Source organism: Gorilla gorilla, chromosome 13, assembly GCF_029281585.2.
Source record: "Gorilla gorilla gorilla isolate KB3781 chromosome 13, NHGRI_mGorGor1-v2.1_pri, whole genome shotgun sequence".
Lineage (NCBI taxonomy): Eukaryota > Metazoa > Chordata > Mammalia > Primates > Hominidae > Gorilla > Gorilla gorilla.
Genome location: NC_073237.2, coordinates 195121 through 219024, shown reverse-complemented (window position 1 = coordinate 219024; position 23904 = coordinate 195121). Strand labels below are relative to the sequence as shown.

The following is a 23904-nucleotide window of genomic DNA, read 5'->3' as shown; positions in this document are numbered from 1 at the left end:
GAGGAAGGAAGGAAGGAAGGGAGGAAGGAAGGAAGGAAGGAAGGAAGGAAGGAAGGAAGGAAGGAAAGACGGAAGGAAGGAGAAAACACCCGGAGTTACTGAAACCACAAAATGCGGTTTCCCTCTGTGGGTAAGGCTGCAATGTGGATGAATCTTGAAAATATTGTGCTAAAAGTGATATGTCAGTCATAAAAGCTCACGTATTGTGCAATTCCGTTTAAAGGAAATGTCCACAATATGGAAATCTATGCATATGGGGTTGATCGCTCTATGCAGTTGTTACCTAGGGCTGAGGGTCAGGGAGAGGGTTTGAGACAGAATGAGGAGCGACTAATGTCCACAGGATTTTTCTCTGGTCGGGGGTGGTAAAACCTTCTAAAATGGATTGCGAATTAAAATTGAATGTGCACAAGCACAATTATACTAAAATCCACTCAATTCATGTCTTTTAATGGGGCAATTTTATGTGGCACACTCTTCTGGAGACCACGGCAGACATAGTGAGAGAGAAAAAGCTGAGTAAATCTCTGAAACGGAGGCAGAAACAGAGAGAATGAGAAGCCCTGTGAATGGAAGGGAGAGAGAAAAGGGAAAATGGTCCTATTTACAAATGACAGCTGTGAAACTGGGGTTCACATCAGCAGTGTCACTGCCAGGAAGGAGGGTCATGCTAGCCATGTCACCGGTAGCGTGGCCCGCAGGGACGCCGACATGCTGGAGCGTCGTGCCAGCATGGGCTCTGGCAGCCACGTGGGCCAGCAGGAGGGTCCCGCTGCACAGCTGTGGGGTGAGGATAGACTGGGCGGTGATATCGGCCATTACAGGGGCCTCTTCTGCTGGCAAGAGTGTGACAGTAGCAAGTGGATGGACAGGCCTGTGTGTGAGGACGAAATGCAGGAGGGGCTCTTCTGCGGCTGGGTGTGGGGCCCTCCCCAGAAATGTGGAGACATGGCCAGGTAGCTGCATCATGTTGGCTAGTAGATTGGCCAGGGCTTCGAACTGAAGGACAATAATGGGGAGTAGCTGTCAGGCCCTGGGAGTGTCTGAGTGTAAGTGGAGATGGGTTTGGGGTCCCTGAGGGAAGCGTGGGAGCCATCCCTGTATAGATACAGGTCATTGGGAGGTAGCCTGCTGAGGCCTGTGAGTGTCCAGGGTTCCCCTGGGTGCCTGGGGCTGACTGTGGCAGAAATCTGGGGAAGGCTGGAGAGAAGCTGGGAGACACAGGAGAGTCCCTGAAGGCAGGGGGTGAAGAGGTGAAAGAAATGGGGGAGGGTTGCAGTAAGGTCCGTGAGTTTGTAGGTGATACCTGGGTGTGGGAAGCTGACCCCAGGTGTAATGTGGAGATGGTTGGAGAGTAACTGAGAGAGACAGAAGAGTCCCTGAGGGCTGGGGGTGAGAACATGAGAGAGACTGGGGAGTAAGTCAGTGAAATTCGTGAGTTCGGTGGTGTGTCGTGGGTGCCTGGAACTGAGTCCAGCTGGAAAGCTGCAATCTAGAGAAGTTTTGAGAGTAGCTGAAAGAGACACAAGAGTCCCTGTGGGCTGAGGGCAAAGACCTGAGAGAGACCAGGGAGGACCTCCGTGAAGTCTGTGACTCTGTAGGTGATTCCGGAGTGTGGGAGGCTGACTCCGTCTGAAATCTGGGCGTGGCGGTAGAGTAGCTGGGACAGACATGAGAGTCCCAGGGGGCTGGGGGTGAAGACATGAGAGAGACTGGGGAGTAACACAGTGAAACTGCTGAGTTTGTAGGTGATACCTGGGAGCCTGGAACTGACTCCCGCTGAAATCTGGGCATGGTTGGAGAGTAGCTGGGACACACAGGAGAGTCCCTGAGGGCTGGAGGTGAAGACATGAGAGAGACTGGGGAGTAACGCAGTGAAATTGGTGAGTTTGGTGGTGATTTCTGGGTGCCTGCAACGGACTCCCGCTGAAATGTGGGCGTGGTTGGAGAGTAGCTGGGACAGACAGGAGAATCCCTGAGGGTTGGAGATAAAGACGTGCTAGAGACTGGGGTGTAACACAGTGAAAGTGGCGGGCTTGGTGGTGATCCCTGGGTTCCTAGATCTGACCCGCGCTGAAATGTGGGCGTGGTTGGAGAGTAGCTGGGAGAGACTGGAGGGTCCGTAAGGGCTGGGGGTGAAGACGTGAGAGAGACTGGCGAGGATCTCACTGAGGTCTGTGAGTCTGTAGGTGTTTCTGGGGTGTGGGATACCGACGCCCGCTGAAATCTGGGCGTAGTTGGAGAGTAGCTGGGACAGACAGGAGAGTCATTGGTGGCTGGGGGTGAGCTGCTGGATGATGGCAGTAAGAACATATGGTATATTATTGATGAATGGGGTGACTGTGAGGAATCTCCCGAGGAGGATACGGGAGAACACAATGACATGAGTGATTGTCCTGCTTGGTTAGGAAAGGGAAATGTAAAGTTGTGGAATTCTGTCGATGACGGATGTGAGAGTGGTGAAGCCCTGCGGGATGATGTAGAGTACTTCCACATCCCTTGTGAGGAGCTGCCCCTTGTGTCTGAGTTCCTGGGAGGGGAGAGGTAGATGCTGGGTGAGGCAGGCATGAATCTTGAGGAGTCAGGGCTGGGGGACCGCTCATATTCTCCTGAAACCTGTGAGTCTCTGGGGGACTCCTGGGTGCATGGGGCTGATTCCCGCAGGAACCTGGGGATGGCTTGAGAGTAAATGGGAGCCACAGGAGAGTCCCTGGGGCCTGGGGGTGAAGAGATGAAAGACATAGGGGAGGAGCACCGTTAGGCTCGTGAGTTTGTAGGTGACTCCTGGGTGTGGGGGGCTGACTCCAGCTGAAATCTGGGGTTGTTTGGAGAGTAGCTGGGAGACCCAGGAGACTCCCCGAGAGCTGGGGGTGAGCTGCTGGGTGATGGCAGTAGGAACATGTGGTATATTACTGATGAACGTGGTGACTCTGAAGAATCCTCAGAGGAGGACATGGGAGAGCCCAATGGCTTCATTGATTGCCCATCACAGAGAGGACAGGGACATGGGAGATTGTGCGATACTGGTGAAGACAGAGGTGAGTGTGGTGAAGCCCTAGGGGATGGTGAATGGTAGCTCCGGATCCCTGGTGAGGAGCTTCCTCTTAAGTCTGAGTTTCTGAGAGGGAAGAGGGAGAAGCTGGGTGAGGCTAGCATGGATCTTGGGGAGTCCGGGCTGGGGGACCGTTCATAAGAAGAGCCAGACAAGACCCTAGTGTTCTTAGGTGCAGACATGATTAGGGAACCTGCAGCTCCCAGGGACCCCTACTAAGTTCCTAACCCGCAGAATGAAGGATTGTGTGTGTGTGTGTGTGTGTGTGTACACCAAATTTATATTATATAGTGTACAGAAAATATCAAAATACAAAATAATATACATTTTATACTGCATAGAAGATATCAAAGTACACCAAACATATATTATATACTGTCCAAAATATGAAAGTATACCTAATTATATTATATACTGTACATAAAATATCAAAGTACAACAAACATATATTATATAGTGTACATAAAGTATCAAAGTACTCCAAATATATATTATGCACTGCACATAAAATATCAAAGTACAGCAAATATATATTATATACTGTACATGAAATATCAAAGCACACCATATATAATATATACTGTACATAAAATTTGAAAGTACACCAAACATATATTATACACTGTAAGTAAAATGTCAAACTACACCAAATATATATTATATACTGTACATAAAATATCAAAGTACATCAAATTTATATTATATACTCTACATTTAATATCAAGGAAACCCAATATGTATTATATAATGTACATAAAATATCAAAGTACACCAAGTATACATTATATACTATACATAGTATATCAAAGTATACATAATAGATATTATATACTGTACATAAAATATCAAAATACAACAAATATATATTATATACTGTACTTAAAATATCAAATTACACCAAATATATATTACATACTGTTTGTAAAATATCAAATTTCACCATATATATTTTATATACTGTACATAAAATATCAAATTTCACCAAATATATATTAGTTACTGTTCATTAAATATGAATGTACACCAATATATATTATATACTGTACATAAAATATCAAATTTCACCAAATATATATTATATGCTGTACATAAAATATCAAATACACCAAATATATAGCAGATACTGTACATAAAATATGAAAGTACACCAAATATATATTTTATGCTGTATATAAAATATTAAATTTCCCCAAATATATACTATATACTGTATATAAAATATGAAAGTACGGGTAATATATATTATATACTGTACATAAAATATCATATTTCAACAAATACATATTATATACTGTACATGAAATGTCAAAGTACACCAAATATATATCATATACTGTACATAAAGTATCAAATTTCACCAAATATATTATACTGAACATAAAATATCAAATTTCCCCAAATATATATTATATACTGTACATAAAATATCAAATTTCAACAACTATATATTATATACTGTACATAAAATATGAAAGTACACCAAAAATATATTGTATACTGTATATAAAATATCAAATTTCTCCAAATGTATATTATGTATTGAACATAAAATATCAAATTTCACCAAATATATATTATATACTGTATATAAAATATCTAATTTAACCAAATATATATTATATACTGTACATAAAATATCAAATTTCAACAACTATATATTATATACTGTACATAAAATATGAAAGTACACCATATATATATTAAATACTATACATATAATATGGAAGTACACCAAACTTATATTATATACTGTTCATAAAATATCAAATTTCACCGAATGTATATTATATACGGTATATACAATATCTAATTTCACCAAATATATATTATATACTGTGCATAAAATATCAAACTACACCAAATACATATTATATACTGTATATAAAATATGGAAGTACACCAAATATATATTATATACTGTATATAAAATATGAAATTACACCAAATATATGTTATATACTGTACATAAAATATCAAATTTCACCAAATATATATTATATACTGTACATAAAATATCAAACTACACCAAATACATATTATATACTGTACATAATATATGGAGGTACACCAAATATATATTATATACTGTACATAAAGTATGAAATTACACCAAATATATGTTATATACTGTACATGAAATATCTAATTTCACCAAATATATATTATATACTGAACATAAAATATCAAATTTCACCAAATATATACTATGTACTGTGCCACCGTGTGTCTTGAAAAACAGGCATCTGTCCCCACCTGTACCCACGCAGCCTTGCCTGCTTCCTGCTGGAGTCTTAGCTGATTTTTGTGTTCTGCTGCCACTTTAATATTCAGCTTTTATTTATTTATTTTTTGGAGACAGGGACTCACTCTGTTGCCTAGGCTGGAGTGCAGTGGCACTGCAGCCTCCACCTTCCGGGTTCAAGTGATTCTCCTACTTCAGCCTCCCAAGTAACTGGGACTACTGCAGGCGTACACCACCCAGCCAGGCTACTTTTTGTAGAGACGCGGTTTCGCCATGTTACCAAGGCTGGTCTCAATCTCCTGAGTTCACATGATTTGCCCTCCTTGGCCTCTCAAAGTGCTAGGATTACAGGTGTGAGCCACCACGCCCTGCCAGTCTCCAGCTTTCTGTGTAAAGCTATTTAACGAAGTAGCCCATGTCTTTAAAAAGTGGATACAGTTGATCCTCAGCATGTATTTGTTTCCTGATAACTGATTAGCCTTTTGAAAAAACAGTATACACAAAATGTCGTTTTCGTATTCTGGTCCCTTGTACAGCCTCTCAGACCTTGGAATCATTGCCTCATCCACGTTGATTTTCATGCAGTTCTCACTTATTAATCACAGCAACTGTCATAAACCCAGTTTTTCAAAGATAAAGCATCATCCAAAGGAATTTAGCCTGGGCTAGTGTTGCAGTGAATGACCTTGAGTGAGTAGTTGGTGCTGTGTCTGACAGATGGCAAAAGCATTGCTGTGTTTACCTCAAAATTAAAAATATTCCAAGGCACCCTGTGAGTTCACAGTGGCACCCTGTGAGTTCTCACAGTGGCACCCTGTGAGTTCTCACGGTGGCACCCTGTGAGTTCTCACGGTGGCACCCTGTGAGTTCTCACGGTGGCACCCTGTGAGTTCACGGTGGCACCCTGTGAGTTCACGGTGGCACCCTGGGGTACCTTGGTGTAGTAGTTGGGAACCATGGGTCTGAGGTTCTATTTTTATAAAGGGGTGATTTATATCTTTAATCAAAATGGAGGTAGGGACAGATCTTTCAAGGGAGGTGTGGGTTGTTTATATTTTTAACACAATTGTAGGCTTCTCTTTTGAGAAGGTAGATTTCCGTGTTGTATCTGATCATGGCAGTGTCTCAGAAGGCTGAGTGTCTGCCTTAAGTTTACGTTGTCAATGCAGTTTAGAGGGTAAACATGTCTGTGGACATAGTTGAACTGGGTTTTTGAAGATGTAATTACCAATTTACATCATGGCCAAATTAGAATTATTATTTTTAATTGGAATTATTATTTTTAAAAAACATTTTACTTTTTGAGACGGGTCACCCAGGCTGGAGTGCATTGATGCAGTCATGGCTCATTACAGCCTCGACTTCCCAAGCCCAAGTGAACCTCCCACCTCAGCCTCCCTAGTAGCTGGGGCTACAGGTGTGGGCCACCACTCCCAGGTAATTTTTAAATTTTTGATAGAGACAGGGTCTTGCTCTTTTGCTCAGGTTGGTTTCCACCCTGGCCTCAAGCAATTTTCCCACCTTGGCCCCGCAAAAGACTGGGATTATAGGTGTGAGCCACTGCACCTGGCCCCAGATTGAAATCAGTAGGCCCCTGAGTAATGGGTGTCAGATGAGCCTTCATGAACTTGGAGGAAGGGGGTGGGGGGGGTGAGCCCCTAATTTAATCAGCAACTTCAAAAAGACACATCCCATCAGCATTGCTAAGAAAAAAATGTCTGTATTGGTGGAAGATGGGGAACTGTTGTTGCAGGTTTGCGGTGTTCTTGGTATCTTGCATGTTTCATTAATTGTTTTTCTGTATTTGTGGGAAAGGTGGTAATAATTAGCTAACAGTATGGCGTGGTCCTGTGGCCAGCACTGGGAATGCAGCAGTTTCCTTGGTCCTTGTAGTAGCCCTGTGAGGCACTTGCTTTATGTAGGAGAGGATACAGGCCTAGAGAGGGGAGCACGCCCTGCCTGAGTTTGCTGGGAAACGGCAAGGCTGGGATTCAACCTATGAAGTTTGCTCGGAGCCCCATGGCTCTTAACTGGGTGATGGACTTAAGATTTTTTTTTTTTTTTTTGAGACAGAGTCTCGCTCTGTCGCCCAGGCTGGAGTGCAGTGGCGCAATCTTGGCTCACTGCAAGCTCCGCCTCCCGGGTTCCCGCCATTCTCCTGCCTCAGCCTCCCGAGTAGCTGGGACTACAGGCGCCCGCCACCACACCCGGCTAATTTTTTGTATTTTTAGTAGAGATGGCTTTCACCGTGTTAGCCAGGATGGTCTTGATCTCCTGACCTGGTGATCCACCCACCTCGGCCTCCCAAAGTGCTGGGATTACAGGTGTGAGCCATCGCGCCCGGCGAACTTAAGATCTTTAAGACCAAACTGCATGCAGGTTGTTTGCCTAGGAGGTTGAGCATTTAAAAATTTGTTTTGACCTCATTTTTTTCTTCAAATTAACACCTTCATTAGCCTTCCCTTCCATTTGAAGGATTTCTAGATTAGTGGTTGGCCTTGTGAAATAGAGAAGCTTTCCAAAGAGGGGAAGAAGAGGGGCTAGCCTTTGCCATCTTGGATGAGTGGTGGTTTTTATACAGTTGTTATACAGAAAGCACATGTAAATGTCAGGTGTAATCCCAACACCTAGGGATGATGCTTTTTGTTGGATATCCTTCCAGTCTTTTTTCCAGCATATATATTTATCTACTGGAAGGAAAGCAGATGAATAAACACAGAATTTTGTGCAGCAGATGAAAGGAGTCAGACCCTTTTTATTCCCCCTAAGTTCTGTCTCAGGCTCTAAAGTTCCTTCTTATTTATTTATTTATTTATTTATTTTGAGACGAAGTCTCTGTCTGTCGCCAGGCTGGAGTGCAGTGGTGCGATCTCGGCTGACTGCAACCTCCACCTCCTGGGTTCAAGCAATTCTCCTGCCTTAGCCTCCCGAGTGGCTGGGATTACAGGCATGCGCCACCACGCCTGGCTAAAATTTTTTGTATTTTTAGTAGAGACGGAGTTTCACAATGTTGGCCAGGGTGGTCTCGAACTCCTGACCTTGTGATCCGCCTACCTTGGTCTCCCAAAGTGCTGGGATTACAGGCATGAACCACCGCAACCAGCCTAAAAACCCTTCTTTAAAGCATACCATGAGGTGACAAAAGTAACCTGTAGAGCAGTGTATGAAGTATGGCCTCGTTCGTGTCACTGCTAAGACATTCTTATAAAATGTGACTGTAGATTACTGCGGTCAGGCAGACCCAGTGATTGACACTAAGGCCACCCTGGTGGTTGTCGCAGGGATGAGGGAGAGGAGATGAGATGATTTACAATAGTCAGTTGTGGGATTTACCATTAATTACTATGGTGTGTATTTAAAATTTTTCTCAAAATGGTATATATATGTATTTTTTTAAAGACAACTCCATGATGTGGAGGTTGAGAAGGGCAGAGGAGACGGGGCAATCAGAGAGGCTTCCGTGGCGTGGCTGGAGCTCTGCCGGGAACCCTGCCTGGGTCGGTTGGAGGAGAGGCCAACAGGTGCTTGCTGGAGGGCCTTGCAGGGGCCTGACTTTCCTGCCTGGACCCTGGCATGTCGTTGGTGTTGAGTCAGTGTGCAGTTTAATTAGACAAATGGCATTAGGGAACGCAGCAGCTGAGTTTGAGTGGCGAAGATGATTTATTTCACTGCTTAGAAGAAAGTTGCCTTTGGTTGAAATGGCACTTAACACCTTCCCGTATTCACTGGCACATAACACATTATTTTAACTCCCTAAAAGTATGCAGCAGTTACCGGTCGAGGGGTGTTGGCCTCAAGGGTAAATGGCCTGCCGCTCTGTGCAGCGGGGGCTTGGTGTCCTGCCACTGTGCCTCCATCCTGTTGAGGCTGTATTGGGAAGAAATGCTTTTCCCTATAAAGCTTATAAACAATGTTCCACACACACATGATGAAACATTAAACTTTTTAGAAGTGTTCTTATGTAGTTGGCGTGTTTCTCATGTCCACCTGCACACCACTTTTGCGTGCTAGCCTGTCTGACATTTTGGAAACGCATCCCCAGGAATTTCATTGTGCATATCCCTCAATTCAGCACATACTAGAAGTGGGAATACAGCCTGTATCTAAAGAGGAGTATTGTTATTTCTATGGGTTTCAAATAATTTTTGCCACCTAATTGCCGCTGGGGTGATTTGTTTTGTGTGGACCTCTGAGTATGTGTGAGTCGAGGCTCTGGGTGAGCCGTTCCTGTTACAGAGTCTTGTGAACTCAAATTCGATAACCATGTCTTTAAATAGAACTGTAATTAAGAAGGAAGAGAAGATTGAGAAGAAGGAGGAAGAAAAGCCTGAAGACATTAAGAAGGAAGAAAAAGACCAGGATGAGCTGAAACCCGGACCTACAAATCGGTCTAGAGTCACCAAATCAGGTGAGGAGAGCCTTTTAAGAGCTGTGGAAGGGGAAGGCCTGGCACGGGTGGGGAGTGGGGGTTCCGAGGGAAGGTGAGGACAGCAAGCTCTGGTGACATGGCTGTTTCGCTGTTCATATGGCACTGTTAAAGAAACAAGAGGCTGTTGATGAAATGGCTTAAAGGAGTTTCCATACAACATCGGGAATTCAGAAGTGCTTGGGACTCAGGGCTTGTGTGTATTGCTGAACTCAGCTGCCTGAGTTCGGGCTTTTTCAGGGCCTTTGGCTGATTGTAGTGTGGGATTTGCAAGAGTGAGTTGTCCGAGTTTCTTGTAACTAACCTGATGCTATTTTGCAGGTGTGCAGTAAAGTTTTTCCCACATTATGTTAAAGCTGGAGGTAGTAAAAACACAGAGAAAAATGAAACCTCCAAGCATCTGTTGAAGTGGTTCTGTTTGGACGATGCCACTTCTGTTGTCATTTTATAAAGGTTCATTGTGCTTTACACCTTTGAATCCGTATGAGACTCAGAATGTTTTGTGGCAAAAAAAATAAGCCAACTCCACCTCCCTCATCAAGGAAGAGAAAAACAGAAACAAAACCCAACCATCTGGAGCATTGAAATTTGGTATAGCACATTACAAGCTGGATCTTCAGCTCTCGGGCTAATTTACCCTGCGTCTCACGAGGAACGTGTTTTTAAAATGTTCCTCAAGTATTATAAATCTCCCCAAATAAGTCATTGTTCCAGTGGTTTATGCCTGGTGGTTCTGTCGTCAGGAGAGAGAATTGGTTTGGAAGCCTTTATTGCTGGAGATGAATGGAGGGAAGCCCACCCGTCTGGCAAGGCACTCCCTCAGAGTGGCAGTGTGATTCCTAGCACGGGCTGGATACTGCGGAGCTTCACAGAATGTCAGGGAGGAGTGACAGCATAGACCAGCTCCGGAGCTGTGTGGGTTTAGAGTGGAGGGGTCACGGAGGGCTCTGCAGGATGGCTGTGCTTGTGTGCATGCTGCAGGTTTAAGCTGTAGGTTGGGAACAGGTCCCTCTAGTTGTGTAAAGAGCTGTGAGGGTACCCCCATGATGCTGTGCCCGTGTTACCGTGTTGCTCACAACAGATGAGAAATAGAGGCTCCCAAGGCTAGTGTCAGTCACTTGACTCACGCCTTGTGTGTTCAAAGCCCAGGGTCCATCAGAGTGCTGTTTACTGCGGGAAGTTGGGGCGTCCACAGGTTTTGATAGTTTGTTGTGTTTTTTCCTGAAGGAAGCAGAGGAATGGAGCGGACGGTCTTGATGGATAAATCGAAAGGAGAGCCCGTCATTAGCGTGAAAACCACGAGCAGGTCCAAAGAGAGAGTGAGTATTGCCTCTGCCATCTCAGGGCCAGCTGTTTCTCACGATGGCTCCACGGCCCGTTTGATCCGCATTATGAAAACAGCACTGTTTTGCCTTTAAAATTGAAGTTTGTAGGAGGCGCGATAATTGTGTAGATTGCGGATACAGACACACACATGAATCCCGGTGCTTTCTGCAGAGCAGTGCGCATCCGTGTTTGCTTCCCTTACTGGCTCCTGACCGGGATGTGCCGCCTTCAGACAGAGCATTGGTTCACACGGCAGCTCACCGTAGGGTGGGATGGGCCAGACCCAGGCTTTTCGAGCCGGAAGGCAGGTCCTACTCTTTGGTTGACTTAATAGCAGGTTACTTTCTTTCATTGGTTTTTTAGTCTCCTATTGAATTAACCAAAAAGGTAGAGACCAACCTAGGACAGAGAGCTGGTCATGTTATCAGATCAACAGGTGCACCTCTCGAGTTGTGCACACAACTAGATGAAATAGCGTCTCATTTGCGTTTTTCACTCTGGGAAACAATAAAAACCTCTGCTTCCCAGCTGCAGGTTCTAGCTAAGATATTCATGAGGTGACAGTACTTTTTTAACGAATGTGGAGTTCACCATATTCAGCCAGGACCACTTTGTGTTGTTAAGACTTAACTTTTTTTTTTTTTTTTTTGAGATGGAGTCTTGCTGTGACGCTCAGGCTGGAGTGCAGTGGCGTGATCTCTGCTCACTGCAACCACTGCCTCCTGGGTTGAAGCGACTCTCCTGCCTCAGCCTCTCGAGTAGCTGGGATTACAGGCAACAGGCACACATCACCACACCAGGCTAATTTTTTTACTTTTAGTAGAGACGGGATTTTGCCACGTTGGCCAGGCTGGTCTCGAACTCCTGACCTCAAGTGATCCACCCGCCTCAGCTTCCCAAAGTGCTGGGATTACAGGCTTGAGCCACTGCGCCCAACTAAGACTTAGTTTTTAAAATGAACATTTGGATTTTATAAAGTATCAGTTCCTAATGTCATTTTTCACATGAAAATCATAAGATACAGAGAAATGTAGAGTAGAACATTGAAAAAGACCCATACTCTTACCCCCATGTAACTGTGATGTTGAAAATAAGTAGTGATGACACATGCATGATTAGAACATCTGGTCAGCTTGAGGAGATGCAGCACGGGCATACTAAAGCCTCCGTGTGTCCAGTTGGGCTCCTCGGCTTCCTCTGCACACACGTCCCCTGTGCCTGCCATGGGACCACAGACAGAGGATGTGCTGGAGCTTGCACTTTCTGTGTAATATGCCTTGGAGGTCTCTAAATACAGACACATACGGTTTGGCTTTTTTCCTTTTTGCTTTTTTTTCTTTTCGCTTTTACATATATTTTTTATTTTATGCATGATATTTACCTATTAAAAAAATAAAGGGTGGGGGTGTCTCACTTTGCTGCTTAGCCTGGCTTCAAGTGATTCTCTCGCCTTGACCTTCCAAACTTGCTGGATTACAGGTGTGAGCCACCACTCCCAGCCTCTTTTAACGTTTAAATTTTGAAATAAAGTGCTGTTCAGAAAGGTTGTGGAGGGGACTTAAATCTCCTGGGTGTGTTGCACCTGCCAGGTCGCTAGTAAGTGGCTAAGCTGGCCTGAGAACCCAGGAGTCCCGTGCTGACACTGTTGCCTGCTGTGCTGCCCACTGTGCGGTGGTATGTGGGCATCTGTCACCTTATTCTACTGCAGTGTGTGTAAGACATCTGCCCGTCTCGTAGGCAAAGCTTGCCATCAAAGTGCTGAGTGATGCGTGTCTCTCCTGTGTCTGTGTGCCCCTTTCTCTCCAGCCTGCATTTTATTAATAATTGGTGTAATGTCTCGTCTTGACCTTTGCTTGTCTTTCTGTTGGGTTGGTTTGTTTTTCATTGCTCGCTCTTTCTCTCCTATGGGAGCTAATTAGGAAAATAAACTGAGTAGCTTTTTAAAAATGTCATTTCCCAGGCCCCTGCCCCAGAGATTCTGTGTGGATCAGCAGGAGGCCTCAGGTTCTGTGTTGTTTAAAAGCTTCCTGGGAGGGTCTGATGTGTAGCCAGTTTGGGTGAGGGGCCCTGGAGAACCTTGGAAATGGGAGTCAGTTGTTACAGCTCTGAGCTTTATGCCACAGATAGAAAATGATGAATATAGGCTGGGTGCGGTGGCTCACACCTGTAATCCCGGCACTTTGGGAGGATGAGGCAGCAGATCACTTGAGCTCAGGAGTTTGAGACCAGCCTGGACAATAGGGCGAAACCCTGTCTCTACAAAAATAGAAAAATTAGTCAGGCATGGTGGTGTGCACCTGTGGTCTCAGCTACTCAGGAGGCTGAGGTGGGAGGATCACTTGATCCTGCAGTGAGCTGTGACTGAGCCACTGCACTCCAGGCTGGACAACAGAACAGGACTGGGTCTCAAACCCAAAAAACCTACAAAAAATAAATTACGGAAGTTGGCTATTAGTGTTCTGTACCTTATTAGGAGCACTGTTTTGCATTAAAGCATTTTGGCATATTCTCTTTATTTATTTGAGACGGAGTCCCGCTCTGTCACCCAGGCTGGAGTACAGTGGCGCAATCTCAGCTCACTGCCATCTCTACTTCCCAGGTTCAAGCGATTCTTCTGCTTCAGCCTCTTAAGTAGCTGGGATTACAGGCATGCGCCACCACGCCTAGCTAATTTTTGTATTTTTAGTTGAGACGGGGTTTCACCATGTTGGTCAGGCTGGTCTCGAACTCCTGATGTTGTGATCCGCCCACCTTGGCCTCCTGAAATGCTGGGATTACAGGTGTGAGCCACTGCGCCCGGCCTGGCATATTCTATTTAGAGCTGTCTGCCTGAGTCCTGAGCCAGCAGTTAAGAAGTGAAACATGCAGTCTGCCCTCCAGCTGTCCAAACAGCTGGCCTGACTGCTGTTCCCTCTGAACTAATGGCCACAGTGGCCCTGTGCGGATGTGCCCGTGGCTCTGAGAGGCCTAGGTTTGCTTTGGATTATGTGAGTCCTTGGCTGTGCTATGCTAGAAGAACTGTGCCTGTAGGTTCTCTGAGGCGTGGGCCAACCTCTTCTCTTCCATGAATGCCCCTTGACATCTGAAAGCAGGATTCTGGATTAGGCAGTAAAATGCAAACTTGGAGGGAAGCAGCCTATGGCCTGGGCCTCTGGTCTGGAGACCACAGCCTTCCATCTACACCATGTGGGGCCAGAGAATCTTAGTCTCATGCACACGTGCATAATCTCCATTGTTTGTTTGTTGCAATCATTTTCCTGACATTAATAAACCAGTTTTGGTAAACAGAGCTCCAAGAGTCAGGATCGCAAGTCAGAAAGCAAAGAAAAGAGACATCTTGTCATTTGATAAAATCAAAGAACAAAGGGAGAGAGAGAGAGCGCCAGAGGCAGCGGGAACGGGAGATCCGAGAAACGGAGAGGCGGCGGTGAGTGGAGCTGGGTGGGGCGGTGGGCTGGTGGTTTCCTCTCGGGGTGGCTGTCCTCCCAGCTGTACTTGGAGTGCGCAGTCTGTGTGCCCGAGAGCCAGTGCCTGGGCTGGCGGGTGTCGTGCTTCACCTGGGTCCTCGAGGCAGGGGCCAGCACCTGTTCACACGTGAGCCGCCAGACATGCCAGGTGGCATGAATGTCATCAAAGGGCCAGGTGCAGTGGCTCACACCTGTAATCCGAGCACTTTGGGATGCCAGGGCCAGAGGATCATCTGAAGCCAGGAGTTCAAGACCATCCTAGGCAATGTAGCGAGACCCCACCTCTACAAAATATTTAAAAATTAGCTGGGCATGGTGGCGTGCACTTGTAGTCCCAGCTACTCAGGAGGTTGAGGTGGGAGGATTGCCGGAGCCCAGAAGCTCAAGGCTGCAGTGAGCTGTGATCACAACAGTGCACTGCAGACTGGGTGACAGAGTGAGACCCTGTCTCTTAAAAAGAAGTCATCAAAGCCCTTTACAGTATATGGGGTTTGGCTATGTTGCCAGGCTGATAACTGCTGGGCCCAAGCGATCCTCCTGCGTCAGCCTCCCTAAGTGCTGGATTACAGGCTGAGCCTTCTGCTGGCTCAAAGTCTATTTTCGCCCCTCCTCTGGTGTTGGACCTTGGCCCGTGTGGAAGGCCCAGCCGTGTGTGGCTTTGATGGGATGGGATGGTCCCTGGGTGCTGAGGCCTCAGTCTTCCCTGTTGAAACCTTTCACCTAAGGTCAGAAACTGCAAGCAGAGTCCAGTTGTCATTTTGCCGCGGCTCCCTTCTGGGCTGTGGTCTTGAAGGAGGCTTGTCCCTCTGCCTTGACATTCGGCCTTTTCACGTCGGGATGCCCGGCGTTCTCTTGTCACTTTTCCTCAAATATTGCTCAGTAAAGCAAAAGCTGTGCTCACAGCATTTGGAAAATGTTCTCGAGCGAACCTAGAACACTATGTTGCCAGCTGTGCTGCCTTTGCTTTTCTCAAGGTAACTTTGTTAAGTAAGGTAACCCCCTGCATGCACAGCTTTAGGGAAGCCTGGTGAGCTTTTGGATCCATTTTTTTTTCCTGCTTCCAATACACACCCAGTTTTGGGCACCGGGCTTTCTCCTCGGAGGCTCACGCAGGGAGTTCAGGGCAGCCTCGCCTGTCCCCGCAGGGAGCGCGAGCAGCGGGAGCGGGAGCAACGCCTCGAGGCCTTCCATGAGCGGAAGGAGAAGGCCCGGCTACAGCGGGAACGCCTGCAGCTCGAGTGCCAGCGCCAGCGGCTGGAGCGGGAGCGCATGCGCGTGGAGCGGCTGGAGCGCGAGCGCATGCGCGTGGAGCGCGAGCGCAGGAAGGAGCAGGAGCGGCTGGAGCGGGAGCGGCTGGAGCGCGAGCGCATGCGCGTGGAGCGTGAGCGCAGGAAGGAGCAGGAGCGCAGCCACCGCGAGCGCGAGGAGCTGCGGCGCCAGCAGGAGCAGCTGCGTTACGAGCAGGAGCGGCGGCCCGGGCGGAGGCCCTACGACCTGGACCGGTGAGTCCCGCCCAGAGCGTGGGCAGGACGGAGACCAGCGTGGCAGCGGTGTTCACCCTTCCAGCAGAACAGCGGCTTCTCTTCCGTCCCTGTCGGTGGGGAGAATGAAATTTGATATGGAGCATGCGCCTTGGGGACCCCCCGCCGATCTCACTGCGCTGCTGCAGGTTTATCAGTTCGCTGTCCTCACCAGAGGCTGTGTAGCATCTTCCTGAACTTGAGTTATTCTGGGAAACTTGACGGCTGCCACTTGCTGAAGGGTTTGTGATGCTTTTTCTTTCCACTTACCCGTGGAGCATAGCTGTTCTCTGTCTTGCGAGACAACCGAACGCCCGTCAGGCCCAAGTTGGCCACCGCTGACTCTGCCGGTCTCATGTGTCCTTGTAGACAGAGAGGCAGAGCAGGCGCTGTGGAAAAGGAAATTGCCTCTGATTTAGAAAGTAGGTTTATTGGTCTCTAGCTACCCCGGGCGGCTTAATTGACAGTCACCCTTCACCCCGCTCTCCGTGAGCCTAGTTTTCTGGTAAAAATCAGGAAGAAGATAATTGGATGCCGTCCAGAGCTGTGTGTAGTTCACTATCACCCCATGTCATTCTCTTTGCTTTTGCAAGAAACTCAGAGGGAGATTCAGGCTCCCGTGGAAGGCAGGGAAAGTAAAAGTGTGGCAACTCGAATGCTATTCCAGAAGAATCAAATATTTCATTTCAGTTGCATTTGTGCTCATGAGGGGGGATCAAGGTAATAACAGCCTCACGAGACAATGAGCTCACAGCAGTGCTCCTTTCGGGACTGTTGGATGAGAACACAAGTGTGCCTCTTGGCTGTTAATGGCGGTTTTAATTTATCAGATCAAAGCAATGATGATCGAATGTTTAGAGATTAGCCCTGCAGGACATTTTAAACGATACTGGGTCTGGGGAGAGAGCTCCCCTCCCCACCTCCACCACCTCCTTTTTTCCTCCTCCTCTCTCATAAATGGAATTTGTATTCTTTTAAAATAAAAACCAACAGACGAGATGATGCCTATTGGCCGGAAGGAAAGCGTGTGGCGATGGAGGACCGATATCGTGCAGACTTTCCCCGGCCAGACCACCGCTTTCACGACTTCGATCATCGAGACCGGGGCCAGTACCAGGACCACGCCATCGACAGCTCAGTGGTCCTGTCCCCTCCTTTAGCTACAGTCAATGTGGGCACCGGGGCATCCAGCTGACCTCGTTCTCAGCCCAGTGCAGGGCTTCCTGTGTGCTCTGAAGCCTCGTTTACTTCTGAGATCCACAGTGGATGACTCTGGCCTTGCACAGAACTTGAGCGAGTTGCTGGAATCCCCAGCTTACCTCATAGGAAGGCATCTCAGAGCTCGTTCCATCCACCAACGCTTTTCATAGGTGGGCCAGGAGGGGCCTGAGTGCAGGCCATCTGCACCGAGCTCTCTTGTGAGGCAGCAGTGTTTGCCAGCACAACCTGGTTGTGCCCAAGAGCTACCAGAGAATTGATGGAGGACGTGCAAAATTTCTCATGAGGCCTGTTTTGTATTTCGAGGGTCTGGGTGGGTTTTTTAGCCTTTTAAAATGAGGAATACATCTAGTTTATTAAAAAGGCAGCCCTTGGTTTTCCAGTGTAAGAATCCTGTCTTTGGGCTCCCCTCGGCTGCACATCTCTGACCTATTTCCCCATTCATTGGCTCCTTCAGTCAGAATGTCAGAGCGGGGAGAACAGGAAAGGGAGGCTGAGAGGCCACACTCTTAATTCTGCTGGAGTTTGGGGTGGAGTTGGTGTGAATTTTGATGAGTCCCACGCATTGGGTCAGACCAAAGATGAGGGATCATCGGAGGCCTCTGTTTGTCCCTGTTCCCCTAACTGAGAGCTCCCCGAGGAATTTTAGTTCAGTGAGATCTTTATTCCCACCTCTTTAGGATCCAACTTCGTTTCTGCCCCCTGGAAAAAGCCTTTCGATTTGAGCTAGCTTTTTTCTTTTTTCCCAGGCCAGTTATAGTTTTTATGTGATGGGATGGAAAAAGTATCCCAGTCGTGAAACTTGCCTGACCTGCAGAAACGTGTAGTCGTGCCTGGTGCTGTTTGAACGGGATCTTTTCCTTTTGCAGGCGGGAGGGTTCGAGGCCAATGATGGGAGACCACCGGGATGGGCAGGTGAGTAGAGCCCCGATGCCAAGCCCTGGGGCCACTGTACTGCTGTGCGGGCATAGCGGACCATTTCAAGCCAGGCGGCCGCTTGATCCCAGAGAGGTGGCAACCAAGTCAGCACGTGTGGCGGGTATGCAAGTGTGGGTTCTGGCCAGCGACTAGAAGTACAAATATTTAGTCGGACGTGGTGGCTCATGCCTGTAATCCCAGCACTTTGGGAAGCTGAGGTGGGTGGATCACAAGGTCAGGAGTTCAAGACCAGCCTGGCCGACATGGTGAAACCCTGTCTCTACTAAAAATACAAAAAATTAGCTAGGCATGGTGGCGAGTGCCTGTAGTCCCAGCTACTCGGGAGGCTGAGGCAGGAGAATCGCTTGAACCCGGGAGGCGGAGGTTGCAGTGAGTCGAGGTCGCACCATTGCACTCCAGCCTGGGCAACAAGAGCAAGACTCCGTCTCAAAAAAAAAAAAAGTGCAAATATTTGATTGTTTTGTAATGCTCAAGTTTCTGTCATTTTCAAATATGTCGGGCTTGTTCTTCATTGTATCCAGTAGAAAACTCATGTGTCTCTTCATTGTCCACTTGCTCAGGGAGCCTTTGGGTCTTAGTACCTGTGGGGTCCCCCAAGAACCCAAATGGTGGTTGTCATTTAGCCCACATGTGCCAGGGTCGGGGGGATGGGGGAGCCCGGGCTTCCCCATGTTTCAAGTCCGTGCTGGGTGGGCATGGGGGGCTGAAGGCCACAAGAGTGGTCCCTGAGTCTCTGTGGTGCCATGCGGGTGCCCCGTGCATGGTGGCAGGGTGTGAGTTCTGAGAAAGCAGCAGCCCGGTGGAGAGGTGGGAGGTGGGCGGCAGAGTAATGGCCTGTAACAGCAGGCAGCACCCGCCTGCTTCCTGGCTGCTGGCTGCTCCATGCAGAGTTGGTTGGCCAGGGAGGCTGGAACTGTGGCCCTGCCAGAGCACAGGGGGGCTGACCCACCCGAGGGCCCTCCTGTTATCGGAAAGGAGGCAGCGTCCAACTTCTCAGGGAAGACAGGGTTTGGTGACGTCTTAGTGGACCTTGAGCAGAGCTATTGAGGGCAGTAATACCAGGGTGCCCCTGGCTCCTGGGGCAGCTCAGGTGGGGCAGTGATGCAGCTGTAGGGGTGCGAGGAGGGGAGCCAGGGAGCAGAAGGTCAGTGAAGCAGGGCCCAGCAGGGCTGAGGCTGCACCCTTCAGTCCTCTCTCAGCTCCGCCCCACCTGCCACCCTGGGGCCTGCGGTGGACAGGCCTTCCGGAAGGTGGGCCTATGTGGGTGACATGGTCAGTGTCACCCTGTTCCTCTCCTGCCTTCCAGCACTATGGAGATGACCGCCATGGCCACGGAGGACCCCCAGAGCGCCACGGCCGGGACTCCCGTGATGGCTGGGGGGGCTATGGCTCCGACAAGAGGCTGAGTGAAGGCCGGGGGCTACCCCCTCCCCCCAGGTTAGTGGGTGAGCCCCAGCCGGGTGGGGAGCATCTGTCCTAACCTGGGAAAAGGTTGGTGCCTGGCTGGGCACGTCCCCAAGGTTTGATTCAGCTAGGGCAGCTTTAGGACGGGCTACCAGGGGTCCTGCCATTTGAAACCCCTGACTCAGAAAGTCCAGGTTCTCAAGAAGAAAGCATAGAACAGGCTTTCAGGGATGGAGCTGTCCACGTCGCCCAGAATGGCCCATCCCCATTCTTGAGCTGGGGGTCGCCTGCAGCTGTGAATGTCTCGATCACGGGCTGCGTACACACTGGGAGAGACAGCGCTGAAGCTCTTAGTCTTGCCCCGTCCGTGGTAGAGCAGCCTCGCCCCTGCCTCCACGTTGCCTCTTGACACGTGTCTTCCTCGGGTTTTCTCTCTGACCCCTAGTTGCTCTGGGGTGGGTCTTCTCAACCCTGTCCTGCCTGTTAGAATCACTTATGAGGACCCTCCACCCAGGACTCGGGGCTGAGGACACTGGGCCAGGTCCTCCACAGGCGTCCAAAGCCACCTTCACCAGCACTGCAGTGGGGGTGCTGTTCTGAGCCTTGTCAGCATTGGTGGGGTGCAGGGCTTGTCTGGGAGGACTCTGGGTGCCTCTTTAGTTTCTTTGGCCAGCTGCAGTCACCCCTGCCTGTTTGTCCTGTTGCTGTCTGGGCTGGCCGCGAGGAGGCTGGTGGCAGGACCGCTTTGCGGCTGCCACCCTGCTTTCCTCTGTGAGCTGAGTGTCCTGTCTTGTCTCCAGCCCCGGCCCAGGGCTGCCTCGGCCCCTGCCCAGTGCCACAGGGTGGGTTTTGGCCCCCTGTGCTCCCCCGTTCCATCCCTCCCTCCACGCTGAGAGGCACTTCCACCTCTGCCAGGGACTTTGACTCGGAGCTGTGCCGAGTGTCCCAGGACACCCGAAGCTTCTCCTGAATCTGTGGGCAGCACAGACGGTGGCAGTGCTCTGATCAGTTGGTGTGAAGTGTTCTCTTCTGTGAGACTTCATTAGCATTCCTGTTCTGTCACTTGGTGGCTTTTATGGTAAATACCTCGGGGGTGTAAATGGGAAACTCATCCACAGTGAGTAGCAGCTGGGCGCCATCAGGTCACCGAGGGCAGGTTCCACACGGGAGCTTTCCGCTCCCTCCAGGGCGGTATTGCACTTGCCTGGCAGTGCGCACTGGGGGCTCTGGTGGCCCCTCTCGGGCCTGTGGGCTGGCTCACTTGGCCTGACTCTCACTGCATCCGGCAACCCACAGCAGGCAGGCACTCATGCAGATGGGTCTGGCTGCTTTCCTGCACGGCCACTGTGACTGCTTGGCCACTTGGGACTCAGGACACTGGAGTCGGATTTTTATCTCCCAGAGTTTGTCTGAAACTTTAAACAAATAGCTTTCTTTAAGTATAATTCACACAACACACACTTCCCGTTCACGTGTGCAGTCAGTGGAGGTTTGCGTGTATGTGGATCTGTTTAGCCATCCGCATGGCTGATTCTGAAGCATTTTCATCACGTCAAAGGAAACCCTGCCCCTTTTAGCAGCCGCACCCCTTCCCCCCTGCCCTTGGTAGCCACAGGTCCCTTTCTGGCTCTGGATTTGCTTTCTTGAGTCATTTCTTGGCCTGCGCGGTGTGCCTGCTGGGCCTGGCTTCTCCCTAAGCCTTGTGTATTCAGGGCTCATCTCCACATGCTGCCTGGGCCAGCGCTTCCTTCCTAGTTAGGGCTGTGAACATTCCATGGTCCAGACACACTACATAGTGTTATCCGCTCATCAGTTCATGGGTGTTGGGGTCCTTCTCCCTTTGGCTGTTAGGAATCTTGCCGCTAGGAACATTCATGCATAGGTGTCTTTGGCCATGTTTTCATTTCTGGCAGGTAGGAATGGGTTTGCTGGGTCATGGTAATTCTGCACTTAACTTTTTGAAGAACCACCAAACTTTTCCACAGTGGCCACACCATTTTACATTTCCACCAGCAGTGGACAAGGGTTCTTCCCTTTCCTCGCACCCTCCACGGTGTGTGTTATTGTGTGATTCTAGCATCCCAGCCAGTGGGAGGTAGCATCTCGGTGTGGCTTGGATTGGCATTTCCGGGTGGCGTTGAGCACCTTCTCACGTGCTTACTAGCACATCTGTCTTTGGGGAAATGTCCCTTCCCATGATTTGCCCACTTGACATGCAGCCCTTGCTGTGTGGCATGACCCACCATGCAGCTGAGGCCAGGGTGGGTGTGCCTGCTGCCGACACAACCCTGGAGGCTCATTAGATGGCTGCATGTCTTTTTCTTTTGGCAAAGGGGTGGCCGTGACTGGGGAGAGCACAACCAGCGGCTGGAGGAGCACCAGGCACGTGCCTGGCAGGGTGCCATGGATGCAGGCACGGCTAGCCGGGAGCACACCAGGTGGCAAGGTACGGGGCTGGCTCCAGGGACGAGGGTGGCTGTGGCCCCCGCATGTGTCCAGGGGCTTCCCCAGGAATGGAGTGTTTGCAGACCCTTCTTCTCTTCTAGGTGGTGAGAGGGGCCTGTCTGGGCCCTCGGGGCCGGGGCACATGGCAAGCCGCGGTGGAGTGGCGGGGTAAGGCGTGTCATCCGTGGAGGACGGTGGTTCACTCCTGCTCCTCACTTCCTCTCCCTTTTTTGCATGTTTGATCAGCTGGCTGGGTTGGATGTTTTGAAAACAAAGCAAAAAGCAGCTCTTTGCAATTTATGCAAATAACGCTCTTGAGGTACCTGGAATACAATGTGTGATGATGATTTTTCTCACCTGGAAAAAAAAACCCAAGCGCTCTAAAGGCTGCGGGACCGTTACTGAACCCATGTTACGATGAAAATGCTGAGCACTTCAAGGGGAAAAAAAATGTCTGACTTTGTTCCTAGGCGAGGCGGCTTTGCACAAGGTGGACATTCCCAGGGCCACGTGGTGCCAGGTGGCGGACTGGAAGGTGGCGGAGTGGCCAGCCAGGACCGGGGCAGCAGAATCCCTCACCCACACCCTCATCCCCCCCCGTACCCCCACTTCACCCGCCGCTACTAAGTCCCACTCACTGCGAGTTTTCAGGTGGGCAGACGCACTGTTGAATCTGGTAGCCAGGGTTCCCTCGAACTTGGGGGATCTTTTTAAAAGCAAAGTAAATCCTGCCACCGTGTTGTAGCTCAATACAATGTGAACTCACTTTTTTTTTTTTTAATAAATGTGTTCTTGTTCTGCCATTTTTAAATCAAGGTTTCTGTTAACGAGGCATTCCATTTTCCATTAATAAAGTTTACCATTCGCAGTCTTGCGTGTGTGTGCACGTGCGTGAGTCCTGGTGGCCATAGAGCTCGGGATGGGACCAACCCTGGGCGCAGTGGTGTGACCACATGTTGACTGTTGGCTCTGCCAGGCGCTGCCAAAGTCTTTTGCCTGCATCATCCTACTGAGTTGTCATAACCACCTCAGGAAGTGGGCTGTCCAGGTCCCCATCATGGGATGAAACTGAGGCTGGGGAGTCAGCCCATGGGAACTAGGAATTCTTCAGGGGTTGCTGTGCACCATGGGGCCCTCAGACCAATCCCTTTATCCCGAGCCTGTCTCTGCGTGGGTAGTGGTGAGGGCGTGCCAGGCCCTGGGGAGCCCTCCCCCTGCCACCTCAGTCTGGGGCTGTGTCCCATGCTGGTGTGTGGTGGGCTCTGTTAGGGAGGGTCCGTGTGTGGTGGGCCCGCCCTCCCCTGGCTGCCAAGTGTGTCCTGCTCAGTGTCTGCTGCCAGCAGCTGGTTAGGAGTGGGATGGCGCTGACTCGGTGATGGGCCCAGGTGGTAGAACTGGTCCCTCCGTTCTTCTGGAAATGTCCATTTGTCTGCAAAAGTGCATTTGAGTGTGATGCCCATTTTCTTCCTTAAAGACTGTGCCAGATGAGGCACTTCACTGGCCGGGGTAGCCCGCAGGCTGCCGGCCCATGCTCGCAGCCCTCCGTGCCAGGGCCCTCCAGGGGCCGGCCACTGTGAGGCACAGCTCTTCTGTTCAGAACTGCTGGTGCATGAGCGGAGCTGGTGCTGGCCAGGGGTAGGGGCTGCAGGCATCTTGGGGCAGAGCATGGTGCATGGGGTTGGCCTAGTGCCCTCTCGGCGGGAGGGGCAGCCCAGCCCGGTGTGGAGTGGTGAGAGTTAACTGGCAGGGCCACCTGCTGGGGACCTCTTTTCCTCCCCTCCGTATCTAGGACAGCCACCTGCAGGCCCGTCCTCCAACTGCCGGTTCTGCTGGAGTTCCCCCCGCCCCCGCTGGGAAGTTAAGTT

At 49.5% G+C, this 23904-nt stretch overlaps 1 pseudogene; it reads left to right on the top strand.

The window, feature by feature from the left end:
- Positions 1–9511: 9511 nt before the first annotated feature.
- On the top strand, positions 9512–22907 carry LOC129531374 (scaffold attachment factor B2-like; annotated as a pseudogene).
- Positions 22908–23904: the final 997 nt, after the last annotated feature.